The 13,936-nt window shown below is 35.8% G+C and overlaps 1 pseudogene; it reads right to left on the bottom strand.

The window, feature by feature from the left end:
- Positions 1–464: 464 nt before the first annotated feature.
- The window catches only part of LOC134372525 (ankyrin repeat domain-containing protein 26-like), a 33,466-nt pseudogene continuing 19,994 nt past the window's right edge, over positions 465–13,936 (bottom strand).

Here is a 13,936-nt window from a genome sequence, read left to right as displayed (position 1 = left end):
ATTATTTTGGCATTTTTCCCAACAAAGAGGATCAGCAGAACCTCTGGCACTGTGTGATTTTCTTCAGCAGCACCTAAGTGAAGGTAAACGGAAGAAATAATTATTCTCTTGTGTAGCTTTTGTTGTGCCAAGCAAGTATATTGAAAGGAGAAAAAGAAAAGGGAATAAAGGATGTAAGCAAGAGATATTAAAATGTTAGCCCTTAAAATATAGCTAGGATGAGGATGAAAATGAAAAAAAGATACACAGACTTTGAGATTTTTGGAAACTATAGAACATGATGAATAAATGAGGATTAAGTGTATTCTTCACTATGAGTATTTGTTTTTCTATTTTTCATTAGATGTGTGCAAGCCAAAAAAAAAAACAAAAAACCTTAATGTACTATCTATTAATCAAACAATGGAAAGGGAAACCATTTGCTATTTACAGTTTATTTCAGAATCCAAGTAATTAATCCACATTTAACTCATGAATTTTGGCAACATACATTCTTCTAGTTCATCAGTTATATTTTTATCCAACTCTTGCTGCATCTGAATCAAATATTTTTTTAAATGTTTAAATTAAACAAGACACATTATCATGGGAATGACATCACATACCAAGTTTCATCTTTAAACAACACTTTTAGAGTCTAGACTCAACTTGAGGACTGCTTAAATAGAAAAATAATGACATAAAACAAAATTGCTACTTATTTTAAGTTTAGATAATAGAGAATGTATATGTAACAGTTTAGGTTAATCTGATGAAAAATATGATTGATATTAATATCAACATGATATTGAACATACATCATTTCAGAAGGATGATGTTTTATTTCATTAGTACAAAGGTTAAACAATGCAAGTCATATTTTACACTGAATACATTACTTTGTATTTCTTAGCAAAACACTACCCTTTAAAAAAATTTAATCTGTTTTTCACATTAATGTATTTTTCCTTAAAATCAACTTCTCATTCTCCACTTTTAGAAAATTAAAATTTTAATGTATGTTTTATGCTCTTAATTTTTCAGCCCACAATCTTAAATATGTAAATGAAGAAAGTGGTACTGGCATGATAATGTCATGAAAATTTTATGGGTAAAAGATTAAGTAAGAGTAGTAAGCTATCTGTACTATGGTTAAACATTTCTTTATTCATATGAACACAAAAATATCAGAAAATTTGCTTGAGAAAAGGATAAATATAGGTTAGAGACAGTTCTAAAAATTCCTTTGATTCATGACTCTCTGGAAAAAGACAAGGAAACAATAGATAGCTCTTTCATTGCAACTTTGATTTCTTTTCAGAAATTAGGACTGATTTCTTTGAAACATTTGACTAATTATAGTTATCTACTTAATCCTAAAATGTGTGGTAATATTTAAAAGTATACCACAAGTGTCCCCATCCAGAGTGCTCTTATGTAAATCTTTCATATAAAAGGTGTTCTCTACCTAAAAGGCCAAATCAGGGTTTAAAATAGTATGCTGAACATCATAAATACTTTTTGGTGATCATGATAATGTGATATTCAAAGGCTTTATGAATTTTAAATGTGAAGACAAATTTTTTTCAATAGCAGGTTTCCCAATATTTGGAGAAACTGTTTTCCATAACATTTCTGTGACAATAGCATCATAGGCAGGCCTTATAAAATAACAGAACAAAAGCTTTACTAGACATGTCTTGTGGAATTAATAACTAAGTACAAGAGGAAGGGAGAAGCCTTTATTCAAATGATTTTATATTTCCATTTATGAACACTATGTAAAATGTAAATCACATTTGTACATGACTTGAAAGCTGCTACAAAGTAATGTTATTATCTTATCCCCCAAAAGCTCTTCTCCTAAATATTTACTTCCTAGGTGAAATAGATTTTTTTTACTTCTTTATACTCCATTCACAAATACTTTCATAATACATCATTTTTACTGAGATAAAATTGAAATACCCTTTCAAACGATTGCTTACCTTTGTAGTAAAGAAATCTTCATTCTCTAGATAGAGAATACTTTTTGTGTAAGAAATTCAACTAGAGCTATAAGCTAGTCATTTTTTTCTCCTAAAGCTTAAAGACTACATGGTAGAAGGACTTGTCTCTCGGCCAACCCTGGAGTGGCCTCCCTCTACACAAATTCTCTTCCGGCCTTTCACTGGCCCTCAAATACTTTACAACATAAATAAAAGCTGAGGGCAACCACCTTTGGGGAAGAGATACCAGGTAAGATGTGAGAGCTCAGAGGGAAAATGGACAAACCCAGAGCACTGGGAGGGAGCTGCTCTGGAAAGGGGCATCCAAAAGCTTATAAGAGTCTCTAGTGTTGCAGGCTCCAGTTTTGTCCTGGCTGGTTGAGGCTGGGGAGGTTTGGCTGCTTTAGACCATATTCACAAATGAAAATTGTGAAATAGTAAATGATCTTAAAAAGCCCCTTTCATTTTATTACTTTCCCATTAAATCACACATTTTCCTCATATTTCCCTTAATAGAAATTCAGAATTGCTGTCCCCAATTGAATGACTTAATACAGTGCCTGGCATAGATTATGAAAGGAAAATGGAGAGAAAAATGTCTTGGTGACACATTGTGCTGGAAAAGGTGTCATCAATGGCTTTTGAAGCATGTAGAGCAATAGCTTAGGAGATACTTAATATTGCCAGAGAAAATTTTAAAAGCATAATAAAATGCTAATGTTCTTTGTCTGCATAACACTAATTCAGAAGCCATATTAGCTCCACCTGGAGTAAAACACATATAAGCTATTTTGAATAAAAACATGGCTCCTTTCTCTGTGGCCTTTCTGTTTATTTCCAGGGGGGGACTGTGTTTTAGGTGGTGGAGGAGCTTGAAGTCCAATGTTGACAACAAGAGCACATCTGCAACTTCATTTATACTCATGCATTTTTCAAAAACATAAGAAGGTGAGAAAATTATACATAGGAGAAAAATGTACCCTGAATTTTAGCTAATTAGAAGGATTCTGTGGTGTGGTTTTCAAACAACTACCAGAGAAATCTAAGGGTCCACAAAGAATGCTGCAGGATGAAGAGATAAGAAAGTCACAGCTTCAGACCCTCATCCCTCCTTTAGCCAGTCGGCTCTACTTCTGTCTGTTCTATATAATATGGTTCCCGGCAAATTTCCCTTTTTAATGAAAGAAATGTCCCTTTCTTCAATAAAATATTGTTGAAAAGATATGAAAGTCACTGACTTAGTCAAAGACCCTAATTTTACATAAGAGGCCACACAAGTTGAGAGATAATAGTTTGTCTGAGGTCACATAGCCTATTTGCTACAGGCCAGGAATGGGCTCTCAGTCTTCTTGCTGAGTCTGGAATTCTATGCCAGTTACTTCCTGCATATTCAGGAAAAATATATAGGTTTTTAAATAAAATTTAGACAAAATGCATATATCTTCTGTTAGTAGCCATCAATATACTTAATCTATAAAGCACAAAGTTTTTAAACCACAGAACAGAGAACTTGAAAGAATAAATCTTCTGTTGAACTAAGCAAGTGAAATTGATTAAATTCTTTAATAGAATTATTCATTTTTTCCAAATAAAAGTCGGTTTATCAAAAGCAGTCAACAAATGAATTATCCACATTGTGTGTGTTGGGAAAATAGAATAGTTTGGTCAGGGCCCTTGCCTCAGGTCCAATTGGGTGTAGTTCAGCATCCTTTGTAAGCAAATTGTGTGTGTGTGTGTGTGTGTGTGTGTGTGTGTGTGTGTGGAGTTAATGCACATGTACGCCAGTGTATCTTTTTAGTTTTGTTGCTATTCCAATTGGGTGTAGTTCAGCATCCTTTGTAAGCAAATTGTGTGTGTGTTTGTGTGTGTGTGTGTGTGTGTGTGTGTGTGTGTAGTTAATGCGAATGTACGCCAGTGTATCTTTTTAGTTTTGTTGCTATTCTTGCGTTCTTTAGAGAGAGAGAAAGAGGGAGAGAGGTAGAGAGGAGTTTTAGTGAAGCAGGTGGGCAGGCGTCAGCTTCAGGCATCTGTCCCAAGCAGCCATGCTTTCCAACCTATGGCTCCAAGGACCTTTTGGCTGGTTACCTAGATCTGCGGGAAGGGGTCTGGTGACCCAGCCTGGCATGTGTGGGGTGTGGTGACCCAGCCTGGCATGTGAAGGGTTTGTGACCCTGTCTGTGAATGGGCTTGAGAGGTCTGGGAGCTCCAGACCCAGACCTAGTGCAACAATCGACCCAATCGGTGCAGAATTACCAGCAGGTAAAAGAACCCAACAACTAGTGTGATTACCTAGCTTTACAAATGGCGTCACAAACAGGATTAAGAGCTAGACAGTATGTTATCTGTGACATAATTAAAAGCATAAAACAGATTTCTCTCTACCACCTAGCATACTTCTGTCCAACTTCTCATCACTAGTTGGTCCACATAAATCCAGGCAGATATGGTTGGTAAGAGAACCCTCATTTTCCTGGCCTCAGGTTTCCATGTGAGGATTACACTCTCTACCTTCCTCATGATGGGAAGAGAGGCTTACCCAGTGGGTGAATTTGGGTGAAGCACATTGAGTGCACCTACTTTGGCTCCTTACTGAGGTAGGAAGCTAGATAGAGACAAGAGTGGGAGAAGGAAAAACTGGTTATTTGCAAATAGGACCAATCGATTCTCTGAGCAGGCATGCATATGTGCAGAAGCGACCACAGGAGACAAAGACAATTCCAGACAGGGAGCCCCCCACCTTGGGTGCCATTCGGTTAGACCAATGAGTTCCCACCAGCTAGGGCACCAATCTCTTTAACCAATACGACAGAGATTACATTCCAGGCTCAGCCAATGACCAAATGGCATGAATCCAGCTGAGAGGAGTTAAAACCCCAGGAATGTAACCCTTGGGGCTCTGGAGCACTCTCCTCTCTTGTTCGAGCCCACTCCATTTTGTCCAGAGTGTACTCTTCCTTTGCTAAATAAAACTGCTTTTAATTTTCATTTCCGGTGTGTCTCATCCAATTTTTTGTCTGAGACACTGAGAATCCAGTTCTAGCCAGCAGGACCTGGAATTTTCCCATAACATTACCTCTTCCTTGAAAAGACCTGTCTGCCCACAGTAACATGAATTTGGGGCTTCTGTCATCTCGGCAGTAAGCAGCCTGCTCCTGAAATGGCTGTTAAGCATTTGTTTTCTCTACTTAACAGTTGTGTGGGCTAGTGCCTGACTTGGGCTCAAGTATGGAAGCCCAATGTGGTTGCAGATCTAAACCACATCCTCCTATTGTGTGTGATGTGTTAGGAATAAAGCTAGTATGTTGATGTCCATCTGTCTCACTCCCGTCTTCTGAACTCAGAAGGGAATAAAGGAGTGTCATTTGCTGCTTACCCTATCACAGCTCCAACAAGAAAGATGACTGTACAGCACTTGTAGAAATGTTTCTTCTTTGACTTTATCTTCTCACTGTACATTCTTCAAAACAATCCCCACTTTAAAGAGCAGAAGAGCTGAAAAGAGAATTTTAGAAAGGGAAATACAGTGAAATAGCAAAACGCAACATATACAAACATATGTTCACTCATTCACCAATAATTTATTGACAGGCTACTGTTAAATTATACTTGAGAATATAGGTTGGAAAATAATGCTACATCCTCTTTTTGAGACCAATTTGATAAATACATACACCACACACACACTCTTTGACAGTTAATATATTTTCAGTAACTACTGATGTTTCAAAATTAAAATATGGTATTTTCTATTTTAAGGAGCACTAAAATGACATAAAAAGAAATATGCACTCAAATATAAGAAAATCAAATGTTTGCCGACTGAAACAATTGCAATTCAATATCAAATTGTAAATAGGTTCATGTATGAAGGAAATTACACTTAATTAGTAAATATTAAACACATGAATTTTGTCACAGAGAAAAGAACTGGGGAACAGCTTGTTGATCGAAGAGCCATATGTGTATTTAAACACCTTTATTCTCTGAATAAAGAAGATCATTAAAACACTATCAAAACTATAGCCAAAGTGCACTAAGTAAAGTGAATACTGTACTAACAACAAAACCTAGTTGCTATTTAAAGACTCTTGCAATCATCGCCACCTTAGCCATCAATCGTTCAATGATGGCAACGTAGGCATAAGAGGACAGCATTTTAAAAATTTGAATATTTGCTTGATGAAACTATTTTAAAAATGTCTAATTGCCCCCAAATAGACACATTTTATATCAGTTAAAATAAAAATGCTATAAGTAAAATAGGAATTAAGGATATACTCTTATGAAAGAAAATCACAAAAATTTTAACTTAAAAACAGAAATGAACCTTGTTAGTGTTACAGGTTTATTTAATTTATAAAAAGGATTTCTCCTGGATTCCTTTAAGTCATACATACCCACGTGCGGGTAAGTGTTTGGATGCCAATCACTCACTTATGGTTAGGGGTGGAAACTTGGGGTGGTGCAGGAAAACTTTAAAAGGGTTATGAACCATAGTCAAACTAAAATCAATTAGAAAGTAAGCCAAAGCATCTCAAAGTACACCTTTAGTTATTAGGAGATAATATTCAATTTCTAAAATGTAATTAAATGCAGCTTTTTAAGAAATATAAAATATGCCAGCTTAGTTATATTTATTGAATAAAGTTAACAAATGGGTATCTCTTAAAAATGAGCTTGTGACTTTTTTTTAAATGCAGCTTTTTAAGAAATATAAAATATGCCAGCTTAGTTATATTTATTGAATAAAGTTAACAAATGGGTATCTCTTAAAAATGAGCTTGTGACTTTTTTTTAAAAAGGTAAAACTTCTGTCTTTCTTAACACAGATCATTATGGCCTTTACTTAATATACCTAAGTCAATTAAACACCTCTCAGCACTTCACCAAGAATTATAAAAACAAGAATTATATCAGAAATCTGAAAGCCAAAGGAAAAGAGATCCACTGTGGCCAAGGAGTTCTCCAAGCTGTTATTTGAAGGCCATAGGGTTGAGTTAGGAATCACTAAGTTTTCTCTTAGAAAATGATTTCTGTTGAGTACTAAATGATTATTAGTAATTCCAACACCAGGGGACTCGAGGACAGGTCTCGTAGTAACAGTAGGAGTGCTGACTAAAGAACTGTGCTGCTCTTTTTCCATTAGAAGTGAGTACTGACCACTGCTAGCCTCTCATTAGCCCTGTGAAGATTAGAATACACAAGTGCTTAGTATTTCATTTTTCCATAAGTGATTCTTAAATGATATGCACTCTTTAAAAAGTTGCTGTAATAGTAAATGGAACTTCCAATTCAACAATGTATTAACACTGAAAATGCATAACTACTGTATACAAATATATGTTTAAAATCATTCTAAAGTATGTATATTTCTATAGGGATTCTGAACAAATAACTTACACAAAGTTGGGAAGGGAGAGAAAGGGCTGTCAAGGATGTATGGTTAACCAGGTAACTGCTCTACTTAGCAGATTATTAAGGATGCCATTAGAAATACTTGTTTCTAAGGGTAACTGTTTGAGGTGATGGATATATTAATTTGCTTGACTATAATAACAATTTCACTATGTATAAATATACCAAAACATCATGTTGTACTCATCATGTTGTACTCCTTAACTATATACGATTAAAACATAAAAATAAAAAAGCTAGAAATACTTGTATTCATAGTAAACCAGTTCAGAGATTTTAAAAAACCGTCCCTTGAAGACATTTTCAAGCATTTGCTTTCACCACCCTTGTACATTTCAAACATTACGTGTGAGCAATGAAGCATTTGGCACTGAGGAAGGAGGAACTTGTTCAGAGGAACAAGTTCTAGGGGAGGATGAGCTAGCTGAGTTGGCCATCACAATGAACTGACACAACTGCAAAGGCAATTAGCTCCTAACATTGGTACCAAGGCATAGAGGTGGGACCTGCCTTTTCTGCCTTCCACACAGCACATCAGGCTGACCAACGTGTTAGTTTTAGGCACTTCGTGAGTTCTACTGCCCATCATCTCTGTTCATCTTTCCCTATTTCACAAGCATGCCTTTATGAAGACTGGAAAGTCAGTAAAGAATAGTTTTGTCTTAAAGTGCCCTCTAGTGGTAACACTGAAGAACACAATCTACAAAAGTTAATTTCTCAAGTGTCAGAAAGTGCTGAGGGTAAGTAGTACCGGACCCTTTAGATTTAAGTTGTAATTTTCCAAATCATTATTATTATTTTCTTTTTTTGGTGGCTGGCTAGTATGGGGATCTGAACCCTTGACCTTGGTGTTATGAGGCTGTGCTCTAACCAACTGAGCTTACCAGGAAGCCCAAACTAACATTTTTAAAGGAATTTATTAACATCATTTTCCAAAATTATATTGCCTTTCACTTTCTAGTAATTTCATGAACCTGTCTCAGTAAAAATTATGTTTTAGAGGCAAATTAATGAGCTTAGTTTATTGTCTTTGACTTTATGTTTTGACTTACTTGCTTAATTTATTTGACAATGATTTTCTGGCTTTTCATTATTCTAGATAGAGTTGCTTATATTTTCCCAATTCTGTTTCATGAGAATCATCTCCAGAATTTTTCATTTTGAAGAGTTCAAATTCCAGATCTTTAATTCTGAGTTCCATCTGATGTCTTATTGAAGCATATGACCCTCTGTTAACATTTCTAAGTATTCTTGAGATGCTGCTTGTTCCTAAAGTGAATAAGATACATTTTTAAAATAATTATAACCTGAATAAATATTGTATAGTTGTTTCCTTTATATTTGAATCAGTGATTCAGAGAGCAATTTTAAATATGTGAAAAAGAAGCAAAAGTTTAAAATATTTATCATCAATCTCAACTTAATTAAATCTGAATTACAAAAGAAGTTGAGTTATCCTTGTGTAAGAATTCATGTAACCTGATAATTCAAAGAATAATAGAATCAATTTATGATTTTAAAAATTGAACAATGTAACTTGAGAATAAGTCAAGAGTATGATATAATTTATAAATCACAATGTTTTCTATTCCTCCTAAAAGTCAGTTTTAGGCCAACGGGTCTTAATAATCAAGATCAATTTAGTAATAATGATGGAAACTGAACTATTTACAGGGAAAAACAGAAATCACCCTCCTAGAAATCTATAAGACAAACAGCTATAAGGGAAGTAGAGCAAACACATACAATGTATATATCCAAAATATAATCTGCAGTGAAATGAATTAAGGCACATTACAGATAATTAAACTAACCTGTAAAAACAGACTGACTTCTAATTTTTCTACTATATCCTGTCTTGCTCTTTCTTCAATCTCCCTTTTATACTGCTCTACTTGACCATGTTCTACCATGTTCATTTCCATATGGCTTTTGAGGATCACTACTACTTGTTCCAACTTCTTTTTCTCCTTCTCTAGTTCTTCACATTTCTTTGGTATTGTTTTCAGAGATAGTAACTCCTGTTGAAGAACTTGATTCTTTTCATCCAGATGTAGACATTTTGAGGATGTAGCTTCCAGTTGTGTTGTAAGATCATCAACCTGCAGGAATGAAATAATATGGTTTGGTAATAAAGGAAGTAGGCTGAGAATAGTCTAACTCAAAACCAATAACAAATTTTGAAATAAACTCAGTTGCAATGAAACGTTCTCTATACTGTAAATAGATTCCTAGAATGTGGACCTTAAATTACTCAGAAAATCAAGAACCAAGTTAGAACCATCAGAAGCTGGGCAAACACATTCCTTACTCTCATGGTGTTTTCCACCCATTTGCACTTAATCATACACTTTTATTTTTCTGTGACTATTTCATGTATTTCCTCCTTAAAATGATTCTAAATCACCTCTTAGTAGAAAGTCTTTTATCCCTATTCCCCATTTTTACTCTCCATAATTACTAAAGAAGTTTTAGGGCCGTTATATTGAGTTACTTAGGCCTGAGTCAAAAAATGATTCCCAGTATGAGACTGAAAATGACTCTAATTAATAAAACTTGTAAATATAAGTTCCAATGCCATAAGCTGTTTTCTGAACTCCAAGTGTTTTATGCTGATTTGAGTGGTATTCAAAGGATTACATAATATTTCTGAGGGTTAAATAGCACATATATCTCTTAATATAATATTTTGGGACACGATCCACACATTTTTTTGAACAAAAATGCTTTAACTCAATTAGCACCATACTGTAATCCTTTGCTACTTGCCACAAAATAAGGGAGCACACTAAACAACTTTCTGGAATTTCAGTCGTACTGAGTTAGCAAGAACTATGTTCCTTTAAATGTAATGATTAAGAAAAGGTCAGTGGCATTGTGGCTTTGAATCATGTCTATAAAATCTTTGACATTTCTACCATGAAATTCCCTCTCCTGAATATGTGCTTAGTGTGATCTTAGTAACTGGTTTCTAGTGAATAGAATATGGTGAACTGCTGTGGGACTTTTATGGCAAAGTTAGAAAATGTGACAGTGTCCACATGACTATCCTTCTCTATGGAAGCTCACCTTAGTATCCAGCCACCATACTGTAAGGAAGCCCAGGCCACAAGGTGAACCCTCAGGCAGGTATTCCAGCTAACTGCCCATAGCTAAATCCCAGCCAAAAGTGACCTTGAACTGCCGAAAAACAACTGTGAACAAAGAAGCCATTAGAAGGTTCTAGTTCCCAGCTTCTGAAGTCACCCCAGCTGATGCCAAGTGGACAAGAAATAAGATGACCCCACTAAGCTTAGCCAAACTGCAGGTTTCTAAATAATATAAATGCTGTTTGGAGACACTGAATTTGGAGGTAGTATATTGTCCAGCAATAAATAACTGGCACAGATACTAATATTAAAAATGGCACACTGCCATTAAAAAACCAAACTAAGCCCCGCCCCCCAAAACACAAGTGAAACATGTAAGAGGCCTTTGGACCAGGAGTTGGTGGAAGCTAAAAGGACCTAGAGAAGAGTAAGAATGAAAACCAAAAGGGCTTCAAAAGGTCTGTTGGTGGAAGCCTGATGGCCCTGGAAGAGGCTGATGAGAAGGGTTTCAATGCCAGTGAAGAAAATGATACCGAGGCCTGGAGGAAAGCGACTCTTACTACAAAGAGGCCAAAGTAAAGCTGATGTGAGAGAGGCTAAATAAAGACTCTTAAATGTGAAGAAACCAGGACTTACTGGGTTCAAATATCTGTCATGTGCAGCCTCTCCACATGTCAAATTGTCAAATAATGTTAAAATAAGTGTCTGCTGGGAGATCAACTCCATTGTGCTGCCAGGAAAACATGGTCTATAGCTGAAGCCAAGACCATGACTGTAAAACACTTTGTTATGACCTCTGAAAGCTGGTGGTGGGTGCCTCAAATTCCCTGAAGGATCTTGAGGGGGTGAGAATCTTAAAGGCATTATTATCTTATTACTGCCTCACAGGAAGTCCGACTTGAAGAGTTTATCTCAAAAAGATTTGTGACAGTGGCTTTTCTACTGGCATGAACTCCCATAAAATTTACAGGAGGCTCATAGCTTTTAAGAGAAGTAGCAAAAACACTGCTTGTTAGCTTGGAATAAAAGAGACCAAAACAGTAGAAATGAAGAGAGGCTTTTTGGACCTTCAGTTGATGAGGAGGAAGCAGGTTGAGAAAACCAATCAGGTGCAAACACAGGCCACTTCCAATGAAAATGGCAGAACAAAGCACCCAGAGTGTCTGGCCAAAAGCCATAGAGAATCAATCCTATGTTCAAGACCAAGTGGCAGAATGCATCAGGGTGGGTTTCAGAATTGCTATAGGCCAGTGTCTCCTGTGGGCCTCACATTTTCCCTCTGTTGAAGAGAAGGGTCTTTAGCGGTTTAGCAAAATGGTGGGTATGTGGATGGTAGATAACATGTCTCTTCAGTCCTTAAGTCCATATTCAGAGGAACTATACTCAAGGGGCTATACTATAGAAACCAAAATCCACGTACCTCATCCCCATGTGGACTTGATAAAGATGGTATGATCTTGCACTTCAAGCCTGAGCCTAATGATGAACATTGCATGGGATATTGGGTAGGAATGAGTATATTTTTCAAGTGGGAGGAATATAAAAACAAAAATTGTGGCCACAGGGTAGGGTGTGCTCATTTTAAAACACATCTATACTCTCTTTAATATTTACCCCATAAAAATGGTAGAGTATGGGCCAACCTTAGTGATTTGTCTCTAATGAATAGAATGTGGTCAAAGTGATGCCTTGTGACCTCTGACACTAGGGTAGAAAAGGCTCTCGATCTCAGACTGCTTGCCCTTGCAGCCCAGCCTCCATGCTCAGAGGAAGCTCAGGCCACAAGGAAAGCCTAGGTGGTCGAGTACAGGGTTTCCTTTCAGGGTGATATTGTGGTGTGGGTTATACACCTCTGAATATACTAAGAGACACTGAATGGCACACTTTAGGTGGGTGAACTGTATAGCACATGAATTACATCTCAATAAAGTTGTCTTAATTCTCTATTTTGGATATACACACTATACATGATGTGAATATTTCTTTAATTTTACGATATATATAAAATGAAAGAAAAATAAAAGAAATGCCTAATTTTTCAAATAGTGTGCAAATTAACTTAAAACATTTCCATTTTAGAGAAAAGTGTTAATGGTCCTTCTGTAAAAGTTTTCCTGAAATCCATGAAATAAATATATACAGAGCCTCTTCATTCACAAAAGTGAGGATGAGAAATAAGACAATTTTCTGGAACATTCCATTAAACATCATACTCTGATTTAATTTGTCTTGCTTCACCATAGCAATAAAGATATCCCTGAAAAATACTGTGTAATAGGAAAAAAGTTTTTCAACTTCTGTAAGGCATGATGTATAATTCTCAGTTTTCTTAAAGATAAATGTCATTTTTAAAAATCTGTGTCATTAAAAAAAAAAAATCTGTGTCATTATAAAAAAATGGTAATGTAAGTCAGACTTTAAGAAATAAGGATGCTATAAAGACTTAAAAAATTGTAACAAAGTTAATGATAATGAAAATAAAAAGAGAGCTGTCCACTGTATCCTAAAACACTTTATATTATTAAACTAACTATAGATTAAGTGTTGGCATGTAAAACTTCTTATGTACCTGACTTCAGAACTGACATAATTTCGTCTTTAAATCCTGTGTCTCATTTTCTGAATTAATGTGATAACATGATGTAACCTCCAGCAAAGCCTCTGACATAGTTTTTTTTAGGGTATCAGCCATTTTGTGCCGAACTGGTCTTACAGCTACCTGATAAGATATTTCTGTTACTCATTTCATAAACCACCTTATTATTGAATAGTGGTAATAATATTTAACTCTAACATATAAACTTTGAAAAACATCCCCACATACATCAGTTCACCTCCTAGTCCTCATGTGTACATGTTCCTGTTTATTTCTGAATTCAGTTAAGGGCACAGAAGGTGCTGTCTTCCTGCCTGATCGGTGTTAAGTTACTTAGACAATAGGTTCAGCCCACTCTCCATTTCACCCCCAATGAACCTGCAATGCTTCATGACCTACTGAAAAGAAATGGCTATGTGGGTGGGATTGGTGATAGTAAATGCTACAAGGTCGAACAATTTCCCTCTTTTTTTATTAAAGGCTCAAATCAACTTCAGAGTTCCTCACATATTCAATCCTCTGCTCAAACCCTTCTGATAGATTTTTATCTCAGAATACAAGTGAAATTCCAGTAGTTTCTAAGACCCTGACCCCTCCCTCCCTCCCTGACCTCAGCTCCTATAACTCTCCCCGACATTCACTCTATTCCTGCTATACATGAATACCACCACCCCTCCGTAGTCTGAAAATGGGGATCCAATGCCAAAAATAATACATCACAGACAGCTACAATTATCTTTGTACTGGAAAAAGTTATATTCAAATGATAGTGATTGGATAGGGTAGTAATTGAAATGAAAATAATGAGCAAATTCTTTCTAAAAATGTTCAAAGTAAATTACAAATACCAGTGGGAAGATGAAATCAAA

This window comes from Cynocephalus volans, chromosome 3, assembly GCF_027409185.1.
Source record: "Cynocephalus volans isolate mCynVol1 chromosome 3, mCynVol1.pri, whole genome shotgun sequence".
NCBI classification, from domain to species: domain Eukaryota; kingdom Metazoa; phylum Chordata; class Mammalia; order Dermoptera; family Cynocephalidae; genus Cynocephalus; species Cynocephalus volans.
Note: the sequence above shows the minus strand (reverse complement) of the source record. Positions and strands in the feature narration are given on the sequence as shown.